Here is a 22,332-nt window from a genome sequence, read left to right on the forward strand (position 1 = left end):
GGAAAGTAGCCTGCTCTTCTCATCTCCACCTACTTCCTGGCCTCCAATTCCACATTATCTTGACCAAATCGTGGTCATTTTAAATAGAATCTCCATGTTCAATAAACTGTGCTATAGAACGGATGAGAACAGAGAAGCGGACATTGCATTTGTCAGTTAGGTCACTGGTGTCCTTGGCCAGACCAGTTTCAGTGGAAGACAGCCTCCCCCCTGGTACGCCGAGGTAGGCTGGTGAGGTATGAATGACTGCAAGGGGCCTGAAAACTTAGCCCCTTAAGTTCCTGACATGGCCGGGAGGAGCTAGATTAACTTTGATGTTGTCCTCAGGATACCAAATAAATATAGTCATTTTCTCTGGCTGCCGTGACATGGAAAAGTTTGGAAAGCACAGCTGCATAGTGATAGCAGTGGAAGTCAAATTGCAATTCACGAGGACTAAGTGGAGACATGGAGGTGGAAGCTGTGAGTGTAGAGAAGTCTTTCCAGATATATATGTCAGTGAAAGGAGAGAGAGCAAATAGATTGATTCTAAGCAGGTTTTTAAAAAATTCTTTATTTTGCTTATTTATTTTGGCTTGTGCCGGGTCTTAGTTGCGGCACGTGGGATCTTTGTTGTGGCATGCATGTGGGATCTAGTTCCCTGACCAGGGATCAAACCTGGGCCCCCTGCATTGGGAGCACGAAGTCTTACCTGGACCATCAGGAAGGGTCCTCTAAGTAGGTTTAATAGACAGATGCTTGAGGACATTTGTAACAAGTAGAAAAGGGTCTGCCTGTAGAGAGGAATTACAGATACAAGGGGGAGAAAAGGAAGGCACTGTTAAGGTGGGAAGGAAGAATGCTGAAGGATTTCACCACTCTGGCTACTATTTTCTTTGTTAAAAAGAGGTTGAGTTATCTGCTGAGAGTGAGAGAGACAGGATCTTGATATGGGGTTTTAAGAGAGACATAAAGACTTGAAATGTTTGCTATCAAAAATGAGAAAGGAAGCTGCCAAAAGATAAGTAATTCGCCAATGTTGAGAGCCAGGCTGAGAATGGAGCTCATAAATGTGTAAGGAAGCTAATCGGCAGTTATATGTTTCACACAGCCGGGACAGGACGCCTGGGGGCTTGAGAAAACACAGTGTTAGACGCTTTTATCTAGGACCACGACCTGGAAGAGCGAGAACAGTAGAAAAGAGAAGCTAGCAAGAGAATTGAGGCAGCTGCTAATCAGAGGAGGGACAGGATTTGAACTTGTTAAAATAAGAGTTCTGCCTTGTTTGTCTTGTTCATTGCTGTATCTCCCGTACCTGGAGCAATGGCTCTTAACTGTGGATTATAATCACCTGGAGAGCTTTAGCAAGTCCTTATGCCTAAACTGCACCTTGAACCAATTAAATTGGACTCTCTGGGTGAGTTCCAGGCATGGTATTTTTTTAAAGGTCTCTGAATGATTCCAGTCTACAGCCAAGGCTGACAATAACTGGTCTAGAACAATGTCTGGCATAAAGTAGAAACCTAATAAATTCAGTTCAGTGAATGGAATTCAGGTCAGATTACAGAGGCTCTAAAACTAGGAAGGGGGACTTCCCTGGTGGTGCAGTGGTTACGAATCCGCCTGCCAATGCAGGGGACACGGGTTCGAGCCCTGGTCTGGGAAGATCCCACATGCCACGGAGCAACTAAGTCCGTGCGCCACAACTACTGAGCCTACGCTCTAGAGCCCACAAGCCACAACTACTGAAGCCTGTGCGCCTTGAGCCCGTGCTCCGCAACAAGAGAAGCCACCGCAATGAGAAGCCCGTGCACCGCAATGAAGAGTAGCCCCCGCTCACCGCAACTAGAGAAAGCCCGTACGCAGCAACAAAGACACAACGCAGCCAAAAATAAATAAATAAATAAATAAATAAAAATAAAACTAGGAAGGGCTGAGGTTGGGAAAAGGGTTAAAGACTGAAGTCTCCATGAACCTGAAGTGTAGGTTTGAGGCCATTGTTTTCAGAGAGGGATTTATAAGTTTATTAGTTTGGAGTAGGGACAGTTCAAGCGGTACGGTTTCACCTGTTTCTGGCTAAGGGATTTTGCATAAGTACCAGGGGGTGAAGCTTGCTACAGCATGGCAGTTAAAGATCTGAAGTTATGGTGCTGGACGGTTTGTGAAGTTAAAATTTAAAGTTGCGCGGGGCATGACCAGAGGGAAGCAGGGGAGGAGGACTTGAGGTTCATGGCTCTCAGGCTGGATGTTGATTTCAGTTGAACTGGTTCTGACTTGCACTTCCCCCTAGTATCTTCATGATCGTAAATTCATGTTTTTCAGCAAATTTTCCAGGCCTTCGGAGTCTGAGATCACCTTTGCTTCCCTGGGACTGGGTCCACCTTACGCTAAGACACACACACTAGTCTTACTGTAAATTAGTTCATACCTTTTCCTGCTTTCAAGAGAGTATCAGGTGAAGGCATTGAAGTTTAGGAAAGCAAAGAGTGGTGAAATGTGGAAAACGCTGTCTCAATTCACCACCCTTGCAATTTTGCTTGAGGCTGTTCCAGTCAGGACTGCTACTGAGCAAAGATGACAACAGAAACAAAAACAAACCATAAAACTAACCTCCCACCCAAATCCCATAATGGTTTTGGAGAAGCACAGTGAGGCCAATGACCTCTAAAATGGCATTTCTTCTTCAATTGATTAGATATTTACTGCTCACTTATCACAACCCACAACCTCTATATGGGATTACATTGAACTCTGACCGTAGATAAGGTGCATTAGGTGATTAGGGTGGGTTGGGCTCCCATAACAGAGCTAATTTACCCTCCCCAATGCCCAACACCCAAGTCATTTCCAAGGAATTATTTATAAATAGTTGGATACAGTATGGTCAGGTGGTGAAGAAGTTTGTAAATCATTATTTTATCATATGAAGAAGTAGTTGCACTTCTCCTCCAGGTTTGGTAAATATTAACTTTCTAGCTGGAAAACTGAAGTCCTAATCATCTTGGCGACACTGTGGTCATATGACATACCTGGGGGCAGCTCCAGATGGCAGCATGTAAAACAAATGATAGGGGGCCTCAAGCAACATTTGATTAAGAATTGTTCTCTTTGTGGGAGGAAATCAACACTCAAACCAGCTAAGCTGGCGAGCTCTCCTCCAGTGCCTGCTGCTGGGGCAGGATGTTTGGGGAAGTTTCACGAGGACAGTAACACCCCTCACTGCAGTAGGTGAGAAACAGTCACAGTGGGATCTACATAGGAAAGGAGACTTCAGACTGAAGACGAAGTGCCCACCAAAGCAGCAGGATTGAGGAAGGACACCAGGTCTCTCCATCCCATTGTCACTACGCTGTCCCAGTTCACCACCTTCCAGCCCTCACTTAGAACCTAGAAACTGCAGCAGCTTCCCAAAGGGCGTCCTGCCTCCTGACCCCCTCCATTCCATTCCCTAGTCTGCAGCCATCAGGCTCTTTCTAAAATGCCATTCTGGTTTTATCACCCCCTATTTGAGCCCATTACCTGGCTTCTCATTTCTCCCATTTCTCAGGGTAAGGTCAACTTTGAGTATAGCTGAAAAGCTCTATTAATGACTCGACTTCTGCCTGCCACTCCCGGCTTCCATTCTTTACTACGTCAAACTTCTAGTTTGTTTAAACCGGTGAAGCTCTCTGGCTTCCTCTTCTGGGAACTCTCTTCCTCTTTTTACTCTGGTGAACTCCTCCTTACTTTTTAGGACTCCCTTTCGATATCCTAGTGGGCGCTCCTATAGCATTCTAAACTTCTATTATAAGTTACTGCATCTCTTAGGCTGTTTAATGATCTGCCCGTCTTGCTGTACAGTATTAGCTCATGGTGAGTGTTTAATATTCACCACACCCTATTAAGCATTTTCCTTGGCATATCTCATGTGATTCCCGTAAGAATCCTGTGAGGGAAACACTTGATGACAAATAATTAAACCGAGGCTCATGTTAAGTTATTTGCTTAAGTCCTACAGCTAGAAAGCTCCATAGGGCAAGATGGCGTTGCTCTTGCCTATCATTTGATCCCTGGCAACAAATGTATACCTAGCCCTTAGCTGTAGCTAGCACTTACCTTGCACTTAGAATGTGCTGGGCATATCTCAATCTTATGTCAATAGGATGGGGAAACTGAGATAAAGGTTAAGTGACCTGCCCATGGTCACACAGCGAGGAAGTAGCCAGGCTGTGATTTAAACCTAAGCGTCTGGCTTCAGAACGTCTGCACGCTTAACCATTAGATTGTCCTTCCTTTGCATGAGCAGAAATGCTTCAAGTTGCAGAAATGTTAAGGAAAGAGGTGAAACAGTCAATAAAGCAAAGCAAATCGAGACTCCTTTTTTTTTTTTTTGGCCGCACCATGTGGCTCACGGGATTATAGTTCCCTAAGCAGGGATTGAACCTAGGTTCCCCTGCAGTGGAAGCGCAGAGTCCTAACCACTGGACCACCAGGGAATTCCCCAAGACCATCTTTAATTAGGCAATTTGTTAGTCCTTCAGACAGCCTCCCATGAAGTCTTCACATTACCCACAACAGAAAGATAGATGCATAGTTCTCACCAAATGAAAACATGTCTGGAAGAAAAAACCATTTTCTATATTGTAGTGTCTCAGCTTCACTGAGTAATCAGTGATTTAAAAGACATTCAACTAAAATTTCCTTTTTAACACTGCAATATATACTCAAATGACATTCTCTAGAGAAAATGGGGAGGGAAATCCGGTGGGATTATGGTGAAAAATTGAAGTCAGTCTGCTGTCTTGGAAGAGCACTGCTGTTGTCTGAGAAAAAGAGAAGAATGAAAAAATCTTTGCAGTTCCTAACAAGGCAAAAAAAAGTTTAACTTGGCCTTGTCAAGTACAAACAGGACTTGGGTGGCAGAGAGAAAAAAGCAAAGAAATGCTTTTGTAGTTGTATTTTTCTCCCTTCCCCAAATGGAAAATTTTATTGCTGTTTCTTCTGATTTCTGAATTGTTTTGATGGTTTCTGTGACACTGACTTGTTTTAAAAAATCATCTCAGCAGGCTTTTCCTTTTGATAAAACAGAAAAAATTTGAATAATTCATGGAAAACATTTTACTTTTTGGAGAATGGAGGGAGAATGATGACTTGGGGGATACGAAGGCAAGAGGATCTCTAAGTGAGTGAGGGATCCCCTCATCATCAGAAGATGCAGCTGGCAGTAATTGTCAGGAAGCTGAGGCTAGAACCTTATTTGACTTGGCTGCTGTCTTTTGTTAAGAGACAAGAGACAATGGTTGTTGATCAGGGATAATGGCTTGGTGATGGAGAGTTCACTGGATAAGGGACAGGACCTGTTCATGGATTTAAGGAGAAGAAGGTGATAGAAAAGGAAGAAACAAGCGTGATCCCTAGATGTGTGGCTTTGGCTTCTGGGTGGAGCCTGTTATTGACATAGGGAAGGAGAGATTTAGGGGAAAAAATTTTAAAATTCAATGTTGCACATGTTAAGTTTGAAATTTCTGCACGAGAGTCCTACCTGATCTCCCTTGTTCTACTCATACTCTGTTACAGTATCTTTTCACGGTGCAGCAGCAAGAGGATCCTTTTAAATTGTACTCAAAGCCATCCAATGACGCCACATCCAGCTCCGAGTAAAAGCCAAAGTCATGGCCTCGTCTTCTACACACGTCCTTGTTCATTCCCTTCCAGCTGCACTGTTCTCCTTGCTGTCCCATGAACATACCAGCTACACTCCCATCTCAGGATCTTTGTAGTGTCTCTTTTTTTTTTTCTGGAATGCTCTTCCTACAGATATCTTAGCTATCTTACTGACCTCACCTCTAAGCCTTTGCCCAGATTTCAGCATCTTGGTAAGGTCTACGCTGATCACCCTATTTAAAACCACGACTGCTCTTCCAGCCCTAGCACTCTTTCTCTTTTTACATAGCACTTCTGTTTCATCACCTTCTATTATACCATGACCCCCCCCCCTTTTTTTTTTTTTATGGCCATGCCGCATGGCTTGTGGGATCTTAATTCACCAACCAGGGATTGAACGTGGGCCCTCGGCAGTGAGATCACGGAGTCCTAACCATGGGACTGCCAGGGAATTCCCTATACTATGATTCTTTTATAAGGTCAATTGTTAATCTTCATTTCCTCTCGTTGGAGCGTAAGCATCACGAAGGAGAGAAATATAATACTAATATATCCCAAGAATCTAGAATATTCCATGGTACATAGTAAGTACCCAATAAATATTGGTTACTATGCGTATGGTTAAATATGAGTAAAAATAATTATTCGATGTCTAAGAAATGTCAAATAGATGGTTGGATAGATGAGTCTAGACCTCAGAGGAGAGGTGAGGTCTGGAAGTATTCATCTGTGATAAATTAGTTAAAAATATGAGAATGAATAAAGTTACCCAAGGTAAAGACATGACTAGGAAAGAGACATTCCAATTTTAAGACTCAGGAAGTGTCAACATTTTGACATCAGGTAGAGATGGAGAAACCAATAAAAGGCGGCAGATATTTAGAACCAGTAATGTAGGAGAAAAACCAGGAGATACCTGGGTGGGACGGGGTGGGGGGAGTACTGTGTGAAGGAAAGAGGAGTCAACAATGTCATCTCCTCCTGTGTAGCTAGGTGAGATAAGCCTAGAAAATCCTCCATTATATTGGCAACAAAGGAGATCTTTGCCCACCTAGGTAGGAACGGTTTCTGGGAAGATGGAAGCTGAGGTGGGGTTTGCCAAAATGGCTTGAGGGGGACTTCCCTGGTGGTGCAGTGGTTAAGAATCCGCCTGCCAATGCAGGGGACACAGGTTCAAGCCCTGGTCCAGGAAGATCTCACATGCCGAGGAGCAACTAAGCCCATGGGCCACAACTACTGAGCCCACGTGCCACAACTACTGAAGCCCGTGCGCCTAGAGCCCATGCTCCGCAACAAGAGAAGCCACCGCAATGAGAAGCCTGCACACCACAACGAAGAGTAGTCCCCGCTTGCCACAACTACAGAAAGCCCGTGTGCAGCAATGAAGGCCCAACACAACTGAAAAATAAATATAATAAATAAAATTCTTTAAAAAAAATGGCTTGAGGATATACTGGAGGACTGTACTTTAATATAACTCCACCAAATAAGAACAAAGGATAACAAGGGATAATAACTCACAGGGTCAGAACTGATAGGAAAGGAGACAGCAACAGATCAGCAATGTCAATACATTTTTGGAAGATGTGAAGAAGTAGAAGCTGACTTAACTTAGCAGAGCAGGGGGATATATGCCTATGTGCCTGGGGACAGTGGCAGAATTGAGGAGTTTTAATGATGAACAAGTCAGTTTGCCATGTAGAACTCTTTAGATGTTCTGCACTTGGATCCAGCAGGTACTACAGAAGGTAAAGGTAATATGCCTGGATAGAAAGAGGGATGGTGGTTGAAAATTTTTATAGAATAGTTGAGCTCACTGATTCCCTTCCTTACATGACCTACCCAGAGGACCACAAATCCATGTACCTCCAGCCTGCCCAAAGAGTTTCATGCTCTGGAGAAACTGGATCAGAGAGAGACACTTGACTTTGGGACACCAGGTCTAAGGCAAGGATAGAACAAGGCATGGAGTTGTTATTTTTTTTTCCATGGGTTTCGAATGCAAGTTTTATTTTTGAATTCCCATTGAAATAAATTTGTTAATCTTTGAAAAATATTTGGTTACATGCCACTAAAATTATCCCTAGAGCCCCCAGTGATAGTCATGCCCCATTCTGGAAAACACTACCATAGGGAATTACTGGAGGTACCCCTGGGGAGGTAGGATGAGGCCACTGTTTGTTGAGCAAAGGGTCATCTGTGTCCCAAGTAAGCTGCCTGCTGCTGTTCACAATTCTCTGGGCCCCAGACCTACCAGCATATTTGATCTTATCTTTCCTGGCTGGCAACACTTTGGTGGCTCCCTATTCTCTTCTAGATAGAAGAGTAAATAAGGCATGGAGTTATAAATGTGGGGATTAAGTGAAATTTTTCATACTGAATTATAATTCTTAGACTCCCTTCTCCTGCTGTACTCCCAGAATTCTGTGAACAGATTGGAGAGTAGATTGGAGAATGTAAACTACACACACAAAAAGACTGACAGATACTGGTACTTTCAGAATCATACAATACAAAGGTGGTGTCTTAGTGTGCTCAGACTACTATAACAAAATATCATAGACCGGGTGGCTTAAACAACAGACACATTTCTCACAGTTCTGAAGGCTGGGAAGTCCAAGATCACTGGAAGGTACAGTGTCTGATGAGCGCCCTCTTTCGGACTTGCAGACAGCTGCTCTCTTCCTCTTCTTATAAGGCCAACAATCCTATTGCATTTATTACCTCATTTAATCTTTTTTTAAAAAAACTAATTAATTTATTTATTTTTGGCTGGGTTGGGTCTTTGTTGCTGCACACGGACTTTCTCCACTTGCAGCGAGCGGGGGCTACTCTTTGTTGCGGTGCGCGGGCTTCTCATTGCGGTGGTTTCTCTTGTTGCGGAACACAGGCTCTAGGCGCATGGGCTCAGTAGTTGTGGCTCGCGGGCTCTAGAGCACAGGCTTAGTAGTTGTGGCACATGCGCTTAGTTGCTTTGCGGCATGTGGAGTCTTCCTGGACCAGGGATTGAACCCGTGTCCCCTGCATTGGCAGACGGATTCTTAACCACTCTGCCATCAGGGAAGTCCCACCTCATTTAATCTTAATTACCTCCTAAAAACCCTATCTCCAAATACAGTCACATTGGGGTTAGAGCTCCAACATATTAATTTAGTGGGGGACACAATTCAGTCCATATCAGTGAATAAGAAATAAACACTGATAGTGTGCCTTTTTATACATTTGGGATCTGGTTTAAATGGCAGTTATCCCACCTTGATTAATACAAGCAATTCCAACAGAGGAGAATAGTGAAAAGAGAGCCACGCACCAGACTTTTCTAGAGGGCAACTAACCTCTCCTGCCTAGAACCGAACATAGGGGGCTTTTGGAGGAAGGACACCAAACGAAAAATGGAACCGATTTGTTCAAACAATTGAGAAAAACTATTGGTAAAGGTTCAGCAAGTCTATTGAAGCATTTAGAAAAAAATAAATGATAAGCACATGGGAAGCTAAGCAAGGCAATTTCAACTCCAGGAAAAACAAAATGTTGGATGGAAAGAAAATATTCATAACATGCATCTTGGGTTAAACAGGGAATCGTTACTGGGCATAGAAATGTAAATGATGGCCGACTTAGCCAAAAATTATAAGGTTACATGACGCGGATGAAGAAGGAAAGGGAAGTTGTGTGTGTGTGTGTGTGTGTGTGTGTGTGTGTGTGCGTGTGTGTGTGTGAGATATAACATACTTTAACTTCTGAAACAGGTGGTGTTTAGGAAATGTTTAAAATAGCTCAAGAAATAGCAGTATAATCCTATAAAAATGTGTCAATAATTACTAGTAGAAAGAGAATAAAAGTTGAAAGTGGGGGTGTTTCCACTGGGAGTGAGTGGGGTGGGGAGCAAGACCGTAGACTGGGCCAGGGAGTGTGGTTTTCACTAGAGCCTTTTAGTACTAGATGAATATTTAAAACTTATTTGCATATATTGGACAAAAATCAGATACACAAAACTTTTCAAAATATATTTTACGTATACTTCAATAAAAAAACTAAAAAATGTATATTGTATGGGACAAATGCTGTATGATCTCACTTAAATGTGGACTCTAAAAAATACAACAAACTAGGGCTTCCCTGGTGGTGCAGTGGTTGAGAATCTGCCTGCTAGTGCAGGGGACACGGGTTCGAGCCCTGGTCTGGGAAGATCCCACACGCCGCGGAGCAACTAGCCCCGTGAGCCACAATTACTGAGCCTGCGCGTCTGGAGCCTGTGCTCCGCAACAAGAGAGGCCGCGATAGTGAGAGGCCCGCGCACCGCGATGAAGAGTGGCCCCCACTTGCCGCAACTAGAGAAAGCCCTCGCACAGAAACGAAGAGCCATGCACAGCCATAAATAAATAAATAAAATAAAATAAAAACAACAACAAACTAGTGAATATAACAAAAAAGAGACAGACTCACAGATACAGAGAATAAACTAGTGGTTACCAGTGGGGAGGGGGGAGGGGAAGAGGGACAAGATAGGGGTAGGGGATTACAAAATACAAACTACTGTGTATAAAATAAACAAACTACAAGGATGTATTATACAGCAGAATATAGCCAATATTTTATAATAACTGTAAATGGAGTATAACCTTTAAAAATTGTGAAGCGATGTGTTGTATACCTGAAACTTATATAATGTTGTGAAGCAACTATACCTCAATTAAAAATTAAATAAATAAAATATATCGAACAGGAGGTTTAAAAAAAGAGATAGGAAGTGCGGACAGCTCTTTCAAGAAGCTTTGGTGGCCGAGGGGAGCAAAGGGATGGGGTAGCAGCTCAAACATTCAAGGGTGGATCTAAATTTTTTTTTTTTTTGCTTGAGACACGCAGGATCTTAATTCCCCGACTAGGGATTGAACCCACGCCCCTTACAGTGGAAGCTCAGGAGTCCTAACCACTGGACTGCCAGGGAATTCCCTGGATCTAAATATTTTTAAATTAAAGTGAGAATACTCAGTTACCAAATCAAATAGTGCAGGGTTTATAATGGAAAGCAAAGTTTCCTGCCCCACACACCCTTTCCAACACATTGCTTTCCATTCGCTTGTAAACATTTAAACTATGGCTTCTCTCAGCCCGGTAGCATTAGTGCAGTTTAGTGCCCTGGGAGAGGAGGGCAGAGACAGGATTTCTGCCAATGGAGAGCAGTGTCGTACCAGTCCGTGAGCAAGCCGACTGGCACACTGCTCAGCCCAGGTCTTACCACCACCCAGCCCGTACGGAGAGAGGAAAGCCCAGAGGGGAAGCTGAGAAGCATGCAGTGGTGCTACTCTGCAGAGTCCTGTGATCTCTCAGAATCACAGAGTCCTCATTACGACCTGTGCAAAGGGGAAAGAAAAATCCGGTTCTGTTTGCGGCATAGCTTAAAGCTGTGAGGTCTCGATTTGGGGAAGTCAGGAGAGTGATTTCTTCTCTCTGCCCCCATTGAGAAGAAAAGGTGAAAAGAGGCTCACAAAAGTTTCTGTTGTATCTTTATCCAGACCCTGTATACCATAATTATAAAGAGGCATAGGATGGTTTTTGTGGTCACACCTCTACTGAGGGTGCTGTAGGTAGGGATAAATTTTATTGCACTCAAGTGCCTATAATCATGACAATATATTGTAAACATACAGTGCTTACTTTCTGAGCATTAATGAAACAACCATACTAGTACAGAAGAACAACCAGATCTATGAGAGATTTTTAAAAAGTCCCTAAGGAAAATGACCTGTAGATCATTATCTAATGATTTTTTTTTTTTTTTTTTTGCGGTACGCGGGCCTCTCACTGTTGTGGCCTCTCCCATTGAGGAGCACAGGCTCCGGACGCGCAGGCTCAGCGGCCATGGCTCACGGGCCCAGCCGCTCCGCGGCATGTGGGATCTTCCCGGACCAGGGCAGGAACCCGCGTCCCCTGCATCAGCAGGCAGACCCCCAACCACTGTGCCACCAGGGAAGCCCTAGCTAATGATTTTTAAAGATTATATTTTACATTGTTTGACATACTATGCTTCTTCTTTTACAGCATGTTTAAGAGGATGACCGTTCTGCCGGGTTTCATGTAATGTCATTCATTATAAAAATTACTGAACTCGAATGCTAGAGACAGGGCTAGTGTGCAGACATATGCCACCGCCCTGGAGTGGGGATCATTTTGGAGGGAAGTTGTGGTAGCTAACTTGGGGAGAGTTAGCCAACCACTTCCAGATGGATATTTCATAATATTCCCCAACAGGGACCTAGCTCCCTGACATCTTCCATGATGCTGTCCGTCTCCTGAAATGCTGATAGAGCAGTAAAGGCTCCACACCCTTTAGCTGTGCTGCGTGGCTACACTAGCCTGGAAGACAACACTCAGATGCCTTCAGGGACCAGACAAGTGAGTAAAATGGGAGTGAGCGTGAGACCCAAGAGTACATGGATTACATCAAACCCACACTTACACATACACACACCAGCCGCTCTGTGCTGGCCACAAGAGTCTGCTGCTCGCGTCTTTCCCAGGGGCTAGCAATCTGTGATCTCTGCTTAGCTGTGGGAATAATGCTCCCTGTACAAACTCAGACCTTAACTTCCCTCGAGAGTCACCAGGGTTTCTGACTCCTTCCTGGAGCAGAACCAATTTAGGCCTCAAGTACTTAATCCAAAATGACTGTCTGAAGTCCCACCTAGCCTTTAAGGCCTGCTCAAAGCCCCACTCCTCCATGAAATCATCCCTTTCTCCCTCAGAGATGGAGCCTTACCTTCTGCTAGCTCTGCTTTGTACCTCTGTTACAGGAGGTCCACTGTCTTCTATTACAACGGCTTGGATCTGTGTCAGCTTCAGCCCCCAGATCTCAGGGCCCTTACTATGTAAACCTATATAACTCTCTGTAAAATTTAAATGAAGGGATTTCTGAGTATTTTAATTGGCATATAGAAATTATTTTAAAATCCTAGAAATGTATTCAAAGAAAAGAGTACCTCCCACCTAAAGTATTCTCTCAGTGTTTCCCAAACGGGTGTTCCTCCGAGCATTAGTCCCAAAAGATGCTCCCTGAGAAGTGCTCTGTGGTCAAATGCTGCAGTCTGTATCCTGATAGAGTCACAAGGCACACTGGCATTGTAAAGGCTCTGAGAAAATGAGGAGAAATTAAAAAAAAGTTTACTTTTTTCACCCAGGATTCTCTTCCTATATTTGGCCATGGGATCCTTTTAATGGGATCATTTAAGGACTTGCTCCTTGGAATGTAGCCCTTGCAGAGGCAGCAAGGACAGACTCTGGCTCCAAGCTGCCTACAACCCAATCCTCAGCATTCATTGTCCTTGGGTAAGTTACTTGACCTAAGCAAGTTACTTGCCTGAACTGTCTCATCTGTAAAATGGGCGTAATAGTAAGACATACTCTTATAGGGCTATTGTGAAGGTTAAATGAGTTAATACATATAAACTATGTATCTCAGCCTAAATTTGGAGTTTTGGTCAGAAAATCAGGCCTCTCTCCCTAATTCAGATTCAGAAAAAAATCAGAAATAAGATGTCATCCAACTATTGGCTTTGCTACCAATAAAAGCTGTTTGGAGGAAGCTTTGCTATTATGTTTGTGAATAGGACTCACCACCTCACCCACTGCACCCCCATTTGATTCCAGCCTCTCAATCACAGGCAGAGATGGATATGCAGGTTTTCTTGGTAGGGTCAGGTAATTACAGCAGAGGGAACAAAGTAAGTGTTTGTCTTGTGTATTCGTTGGTTAGGGCTGCTCTAACAAAGTACCACAAACGAGGCGGCTTAGAACGACAGAAATTTACTGTCTCACAGTTCTGGAGTCTGGAAGTCTGAAATCAAGGTGTCAGCAGGGCCATGCTCCCCTGAAACCCGTAGGGGAAGGATCCTTCCTTGCTTCTTCCAGTTTCTCTCGCCCCAGATGTTCCTTGGCTTGTGGCAGCATGATTCTCATCTCTGCTTTCATCATCACACGGCATTCTCCCGTCTGTTCTCACACAGCCTTCCCTCCACGTGTGTCTGTCTCTATGTCTAAATGTTCCCTTCTTTATAAAGACATCAGTCATATTGGATTAGGGACCACACAAATGACCTCATTTTTTTTTTCTTCTTCTTCTTTTTTTTTGGCTGTGCTGTGCGGCTTGCGGGATCTTTGTTCCCCGACCAGGGATCGAAACTGTGCCCCCTGCAGTGGAAGCATGGATTCTTAACCGCTGTACTGCCGGGTTAGTCCCATGACCTCATTTTAACTTGGTTACCTCGGTAAAAACCCTATTTCCAAATAAGGTCCCATTCTGAGGTACTGGGGGTCAGGACTTCAACATATCCTTTTTAGGAGGACACAATGCAACCCATAACATCCTGAGACCAGGCCATCCAACATAGAGGAAAAGGGACTGAAGATCACTTCTGATCCTTCTTCCCCATGTCACCAGTCAGAGACATCATGTCTCCTTGCTTGGGGAGGAGTGAAAGGGGGTCAAGGAAGTCCGGAAGTGCTCCCAAGTCCTTTCTCTCCTCCTCCGGCTGGAATTGAGAAATCTCCCCCCACTCTACAGAAAATGAGGAAGTAGGGAAACATCCCCATTCCCACCTCCATTGCCAAAATGCAGTCCAAGGATGACTGGGTTTAAATAGGTCTTCAGAACTGCTTGTGGTCCTGCCTTAAAATTTGCCAGTCGGAGTCCCTCCGTCTCTCCTGGGGCTCAAGAGTATACCTGCGTGTACCGAAAAAACTGGTTACCTAGATGCTGGGGAACTTGAGGACTCCCTGGTGTTGCACTTGGGGCCACGTTCAGTTGGCTGTGCCCTTGGGAACAAGGTTCTTTCAAGCCTGACCTTTTCTGGGGTATGGGGGAGAAAATATCCTCATTAGTCTTAGAAACAACTACTAGCAGCTAATACACAACAGCAATATATATTTAGATTTTTAATAAAGATTTGGATGAGGGGAATGAATATTCAATGATGAGGGGAAAAGATGGAGGTACACACCAAGCAAAGACAGTGTTTCAAATAGCCATGCATAGAACAAGTCAGGTGTCTTCGTTGGGGGAGAGGAGTCACAATTGTTGAGTGTTTACCCTGTGCCTCACACGTACCAGCTTGATTAATCCTCACACCCTGTGAGTCTGGCTGGTGCGCTGTGGGGCAGGGACATCTGTCTCTAGGGCTTGTCCTCTTAAACACTGAGCTACACAGCCTCCTTTATCTGAAACACAGGAGGCTGCTCTTACCTCTGTGTCCTGAAAACAGTTTATGTAATTTCTTCCACAGCACTGAATACATCTGGAGCTATTCCCTTCCTTGATTGTGAGCCCCTCCAGGACAGGAACTGGTCCACACTCACCTTCATTGCCTAATTTGCTGTCACCTTGTAGGTAACTTTTTGATTAAATCAACGAATAACTTTTTACCGAAGAACCCTTGCAGATTTTTCTGATCCACACACTTAGTCCAGTCTTCAAAGTAGTATGACTCATGAATTGTGACTGCGTCACACGCAGAAACACACACCCAGGCTAATGACCTGTATTACAGCAGTGACAATATGCTGACCAGTCTCTTCCATTACTTAGAACTTTCCCCACAGTCTAAACTGAGAGAGCCCGATTTCTTCCTGGGTCTCTTCGTGGAAGTGTCCAGGGCATGGTGCTCAATGCCAGGTGCCTTGGTGTCTTCAGGGAACCTGCTGAGTGGTCACTGACTCAGGCTCTTCCTAAAATAGGTGGGACAGGGGTGACTCTAGGCCATTGTCAGTAGAGAACCACAGATCAATCTGTTGCCCCATTCGAATCTGGAGTTCATTTACATAGTGAATTTTGGAACACAAGGAATTGGCTGACCTTTGTGTTACATTCTGCTTCCCACGAGGTGCCCGATTTCTGGAACCCCTGGGGCATAGGCTTGGTCTAATAAATTCACAGAGGGACATGCGCCTATTAGAAGAATCTCAAATCAAAATCTAATGGGAGCTGACCATGTGACCTGCTTTGGGAAATGGAAGGAGAGAAAGCCCCAGCTATTAGCTGCTTATTTAAACTAAACACCCTGGTCCTTGTGCTACTCTAGATGATTTTCTCATATAGAACAAATGGAAGAGCAGGGGGAAATAATACGTTCATGAGATAATGGCAGGTACTGGAGGCTGAGTGGAAGCCAAACGGTAGGAATGGTGGCAAAGACTATATCTCTTCTGTTTTCTAAACTCAGAGAGAAAAATGAATATTATTTCTTGGCCTGCTGGTCTCTGGGCAGCTTGGATCTTTAAGTACTTGTCCAGTAGTTTCTATTTCTTCATTCATTCATTTATTAGTTTATCAATTTATTAGTTTATCCATTTATTAATTTCCTCAATAAGCATTTATTGTGTACCTACTTTGTGCTTGGCACTAGGTAGGACACTGAGGATATAGAGATGAGTGAGACCTATTGCCTGTCCTCCAGGGTTTAGGGGAGAACTTAAACATGGAAATGGAGTAGACTGAAGACACTTTGAAGGCTGGGATGGGGACTTATTCACCACAGTAACACCAGTCCCTGGCATGGCAGCTGGCATGTAGGAAGCATTTAATAAATGCTTATTGAATGACTTAATGAAGGTATTGGTCATACATTAATAAAACAATGATAACACTGTAAGTTAAACAACTAAATAAATGTAATATAGTTGAAGACTTCAAACAATACCAAAAAGTGACTTGCATGGGAGTAACTTAAATGAGTTTTGCTAGTTGGAAAAACATCCCGACATAATCTATACAGTAAACATTCTTTAATATATTGAAACCTCAACTGTGCTACAGCACTGCTGAGTTCTACCTATGTTTTAAATGATTCATCCTGAGTTAGAAGTCCCGAGGTAGAGGGTTCTTCCTTAATACTAGCTAATGTTTCCTTCAGCTGTGGCTCAACCTGAGTGAAATAACTGATGTAAGAAGGGCATCAATTGTTCTAGTCACCTCTGTGAAAAGAATAGCATGGCACGGGACGATATTTGCTGTGAGGACATTTTAAACAGCGGGTGCGGGTGTGTTTGTATTCTTACTGATTTCTGATAGCACTTTTAAAATAGAAGCCATAAATTATGGATAGCCAAGACCTATTAGGAACTGCAAGGGAACTACACTTAAAATAAATGGCCCAAGAACTGTAAAGTCAGCTGACTTAGAGCAAGAGATTTGAGGGGTGGGGAAGGCCCTATTTTGAGTAAATGACATTCAGCTAGGAGCTGAAGCCTGGACTTGGAGTTAGCAGAGTGTGTGTGTGCGTGTGTACCTGTGCCTGTGTGTGTGAGGAGTGCAAGATGAGTGCTGAGGACATGGGAAGCGTTCTGGGCTGAAGGAACATCGAAGATCCCGTGGGGGAAGCTTGGCTCTTTCGGGAAACTGAAAGCAAGCTGGCGTGGTTGCCATGTGGTGTGTGTGAAGCAGAGATGGGTATGAGTTGAAGCTGGAGGCAGGCAGGGGCCACGCCATTCAGGGCTTTGTGGGCCATGTGTAACATTTGTGATTTATCCTAAGGACGGAGCGTGTTTGCTGGTGACCTGCTGTGGGAAGATGGGTTGGGGTGTACGCCAGCTGTTAACCTGAATGGTGGTGCTTCTCTTCCTGTAAGTGACCGGGATTGGAGTGTGACCTTGGGTGCCATGCCAGTGAAACAGGGTCACATTTCATAACACATTTTGTAGGTTATCAATTATGGTGATAGTGCTTTATCAAGGTAGTGAAAAAGGAATGCAATCATGCAGGAAAATACTTCACGTTTGTTTGATCGCCCCCAAACCTCGAACACCATGAGCACGTGTGCAGACATCCAGGAAGGCAGTCAGTGAACACCACGGTCCCTGCTGACAGCAGAGTCTGCAAACAATTGTTCACCCCACATCCTGCCCTACTAGAACTTCTTGTAAGCTGCTCCCTCCTGCCCCTCAGTTCAGGAAACAGGAGGGATGTTTAAACAACTCACTCACTGGACCCTTCTCTTAAGCTTGAAAAAAATTTTTTTCTTGTATGTTTCTTAGGAAAGGGTAATCAAAAATTACCAAGCTGCAAAATCTTTGACATTCCAAAGCATCGCCTATGGTGCTGCCCATATTCGCAAAGCCTGGGCTGGGACTTTTTTTAATCAATTTGTTTTTATTGAAGTATAGTTGATTTATAATATTTTGTTAATTTCTGCTGTATAGCAAAGTGATTCAGTTATACATATATACATATATATATGTATATATATACATTATTTTTTAAATATTCTTTTCCATTATGGTTTATTATAGGATATATATATATATTTTTTTTTTTTGGCTGCTTTGGGTCTTCATTGCTGTGCGTGGGCTTTCTCTAGTTGCAGCGAGTGAGGGGTTACTCTTTGTTGCGGTGCGCGGGCTCCTCATTGCGGTGGCTTCTCTCGCTGTGGAGCACGGGCTCTAGGCATGCAGGCCTCAGTAGTTGCAGCACGTGGGCTTAGCAGTTGCAGCACATGGGCGCTAGAGTGCTTGGGCTTCAGCAGTTGCAGTGCACGGGCTCTAGGGCATGCGGGCTTCAGTAGGTGTGGTGCGTGGGCTCAGTAGTTGTGGCTTGCGGGCTCCAGAGCACAGGCTCAGTAGTTGTGGCACACAGGTCTAGTTGCTCTGCGGCATGTGGGATCTTCCCAGACCAGAGATCGAACCCGTGTGCCCGAATTGGCAGGCAGATTCTTAACCACTGCGCCACCAGGGAAGTCCTATCATAGGAAATCAAATACAGTTCTCTGTGCTATACAGTAGGACCTAGCTGTTTATCCATTGGGATTTTGTTTTTGATTAAGATTCTAACAATAATTCCAAGGAGTAGGTACCTTATAAGATGTTTATTGTAAGTATGTAATTCAACATGTTTTGCATTTCACTTGGGAAGTGATTTCTTTTTCTTTTTAAATTTGGTGGATGGGAAGAATATAAACAGTTATGTGTTAAAACCTACCCCAATGAACCAGGGAAAAACTTATGGATTAGTAGAGGAAATGGCTATCATTTCTATGTTTCTATGAGTTCAGCCATCAAATATGAAAAAAAAGTTGTTGCTTAAAAGCATTATTCATAGACTACCAGATGGATTATATATAATCTATTGTCTACAGATGTATTAAGTTAGAAGAGTAATAAATTCTCGGCTTTAAGTAAATACAGATCACAACCATGACTGCTACAGAATGAATCTGAATGAGTTGGAGAGGCAATGGACTAATTGTTTCAAAAGACAGAATGAGAACAAAAATCTGGTAGGAATGCACAGTATATGTGAATTCTGCTCAGTAGATGAACAACAGCCTCCTTTCCTAAAGAAGTAAATCTGAATTAATACTTATCCCATTAAGCGCCTTAGTTCATAGAAAAATAACTTTGCTTTCCTCTGTTTCATCTGCCTAATCTTAAGAAAAATGGAAGATAATAATAATCTCGACAACTAGAAGTATGACCATGAAAAAAATGATTCTAAAGCCACTGGCAGATCCAGTGGATCCACAGAACTGAACAGTATGCAGTTTGAACAAATATTTCTCAAGTCCTACTGCCATGGGACTGTGAAGCTGGCCTTCTAGAGAGCACAGCCTGGCCATTCTTATCCCCTAGCTAGTCTTGGACCATGAGACTGGATATAGCCAGCTGAACTAAACAGTCTAACCATAAAATGTGATATAAACAAGATGAGAAGAGACTCAGTGTTCCATAAATACTTCATCATTACTGTTACTGATTCTCCATTGCCCACTGATTCCCATTTTTAAAATCCAGATGGGGCTTCCCTGGTGGCGCAGTGGTTGAGAGTCCGCCTGCCGATGCAGGGGACACGGGTTCGTGCCCTGGTCCGGGAGGATCCCACATGCCGCGGAGCGGCTAGGCCCGTGAGCCATGGCCGCTGAGCCTGCGCGTCCAGAGCCTGTGCTCTGCAACGGGAGAGGCCACAACAGTGAGAGGCCCACATACCGCAAAAAAAAAAAGAAAAAAAAAAATCCAGATGATTCCATGCTAGAGTACAAGGAAGATGAGCACTTCTCAGCTGTGAAAATGGCATGAAGGTGAGAGGGTAAAATTCTGATTCTCATTCAGAGCCCAGATGATTCCAAATGCTTTGTACCATATTTTAATTGTTTCAAAATTAATTTTTCTTTGCAGTTACTTAGTTTTCAAGAAACTTAAGGATGCATTTAGGTAACATGCTAATATTTAAAGAATGATCCCTAAAAGTGTTGCTCCTAAGATTTATTAATTAATATTTGAGAAGGCTAATAAAGAAGGAAAGGGTTTGACCATGCTAATCACTGTTTTATTTAGAATTGTACACAGAGTTCTTCTGATTTTATAGCTTGTGTTGATGCTTTTTTTTGGTGTTATAGTTAAAGTACATTAGAGTATTATTAAAATAGAAAATGTTGGGAATACACCTGGCGGTCCAGTGGCTAGGACTCAGTGCTTTCACTGCAAGAGCCCGGGTTTGATCCCTGGTTGGGGAAGTAAGATTCTGCAAGCCATGCAGCATCGAAGAAAAAGAAAGAGAAAGAAAGAAAGAAAGAAAGAGAGAAAGAGAGAAAGAGAGAAAGAAAGAAAGAAAGAAAGAAAGAAAGAAAGAAAGAAAGAGAAAGAAAGGAAGGAAGGAAGGAAGGAAGGAAGGAAGGAAGGAAAGAAAGGAAGGAAGAAAGGAAGAAAGGAAGGAAGTAAGGAAGGAAGGAAGGAAGGAAGAAAGGAAGAAAGGAAGAAAGAAAGGAAGAAAGAAAGAAAGGAAGGAAGGAAGGAAGGAAGGAAGGAAGGAAAGAAAGAAGGAAAGAAAGAAAGAAAGAAAGAAGGAAGGAAGGAAGGAAGGAAGGAAGGGAAAGAAGGAAAGAAGGAAGGAAGGGAAAGAAGGAAAGAAGGAAAGAAAGAAAGAAAGAAAAAGAAAGAAAGAAAGAAAGAAAAGAAAGAAAGAAAGAAAAGAAAGAAAGGAAGGAAGGAAGGAAGGAAGAAAGAAAGAAAGAAAGAAAGGAAGAAAGAAAGAAAGAAAGAAAAAGGAAGAGAGGAAGAAAGAAAGAAAATGTTATGTAATTTCTCTATTCTAATATCTCACACTTTATATAAAGATTCTTTATAATCTCCCAACAACAAGTTGTGAAGTCTTTAAAAATAAAAAAAATAAATGCTGAGAACACAAAGTATATAACTTCTTCAATAAACTGGAAGTTTCTGATATAGCTATAATCAAGAAAAGAACTGTTAGTGTTGCAGATGACATGATACTACACATAGAAAATCCTAAAGATGCCACCAGAAAGCTACTAGAGCTCATCAATAAATTCAGTAAAGTTGCTGGATACAAAATTAATACACAGAAATCTGTTGCATTTCTATACACTAACAACGAACTATCAGAAAGAGAACTTAAGGAAACAGTCCCATTTACCATCACATCTAAAAGAATAAAATACCTAGGAATAAACCTACCTAAAGAGGCAAAAGACCTGTACTCCAAAAACTATAAGATGCTAATGAAAGAAATTGAAGACCACATAAATAGATGGACAGATATACCATGTTCTTGAATTGGAAGAATCAATATTGTCAAAATGACCATATATCCAACACAGTCTATAGATTCAATGCAATTTCTTTCAAAATACCAATGGTATTTTTCACAGAACTACAACAAATAATTTTAAAATCTGTATGGAAACACAAAAGACCCCAAATAGCCAAAAACAATCTTAAGAGGAACAGAGCTGGAAGAATCAGACTCCCTGTATTCAGACTATACTACAAAGTGACAGTAATCAAAACAGCATGGGGACTTCTCTGGTGGTCCAGTGGAATCCACCTTACAATGCAGGGGACACAGGTTCAATCCCTGGTTAAGGAACTAAGATCCTACATGCTGCAGGGCAACTAAGCCCACACGCCACAACTACTACTACTGAGCTCATGTGCCTCAACTAGAGAGACTGCGGGCTGCAAATTACGAGCCCACACACCGTGGAACCCATGCGCCACAGCTAGAGAAGAGAAAACCCTCACTCCACAACTAGAGAGAAACCTGCACACCACAATGAAGAGCCTGTGTGCCGCAGTGAAAGATCCTGCATGCCTCAACGAAGATCCCACATGCTGCAACTAAGACCCGAGGCAGCCAAAAAAAAAAAAAAAAAAAAATTAAAAAAACAAATACAAAATAAATAAATCTTAAAAAAAAAAACAGTATGGTACTGGCACAAAAACAGACATATAGATCAATGAAACAGAATTGAGAGCCCAGAAGTAAACCCATGCACTTACGGCTGATTAATCTACCACAAAGGGTATGAGAATATACAATACAATGGAAAAAAGACCGTTTCTTCAATAAGTGGCGCTGAGAAAACTGACAGCTAAATGTAAAAGAATGAAATTAGAATATTCTCTAATACTGTACACACGAGAAACTCAAAATGGATTAAATACCTAAATGTAAGACCAGAAAACATAAAACTCCTAGAAGAAAACATAGGCAGAACACTCTTTGACATAAGTCATTTGACATAAATGTGTCTCCCCAAAGGAAACAAAAGCAAAAATAAACAAATGGGACCTAATTAAACTTAAAAACTTTTGTACAACAAAGAAAACCATCAGCAAAATGAAAAGACAACCTATTGCATGGGAGATAATATTTGCAAATGATATGACCAATAAGGGTTTAATATATAAAATATATAAACAGCTCAT

General features: G+C 42.8%; 1 protein-coding gene across 3 annotated transcripts in view; it reads right to left on the reverse strand.

The window, feature by feature from the left end:
- The window catches only part of SGMS2 (sphingomyelin synthase 2), a 155,798-nt gene that overhangs the window by 111,299 nt on the left and 22,167 nt on the right, over positions 1–22,332 (reverse strand). The window contains exons 1-2 of one of the 3 annotated variants that reach the window (XM_079921075.1): positions 12,610–12,639; positions 12,383–12,509 (exon numbers count right to left, since the gene is read on the reverse strand). The exons of the other annotated variants lie outside the window; for them this stretch is intronic. The gene's annotated coding sequence lies outside the window, so the exon portion shown is untranslated. Of the gene's footprint in view, positions 1–12,382; positions 12,510–12,609; positions 12,640–22,332 lie in introns of those variants that run through there. 3 annotated transcript variants of the gene reach the window in all.

This window comes from Stenella coeruleoalba (genome assembly GCF_951394435.1).
Source record: "Stenella coeruleoalba genome assembly, chromosome: 4".
NCBI classification, from domain to species: domain Eukaryota; kingdom Metazoa; phylum Chordata; class Mammalia; order Artiodactyla; family Delphinidae; genus Stenella; species Stenella coeruleoalba.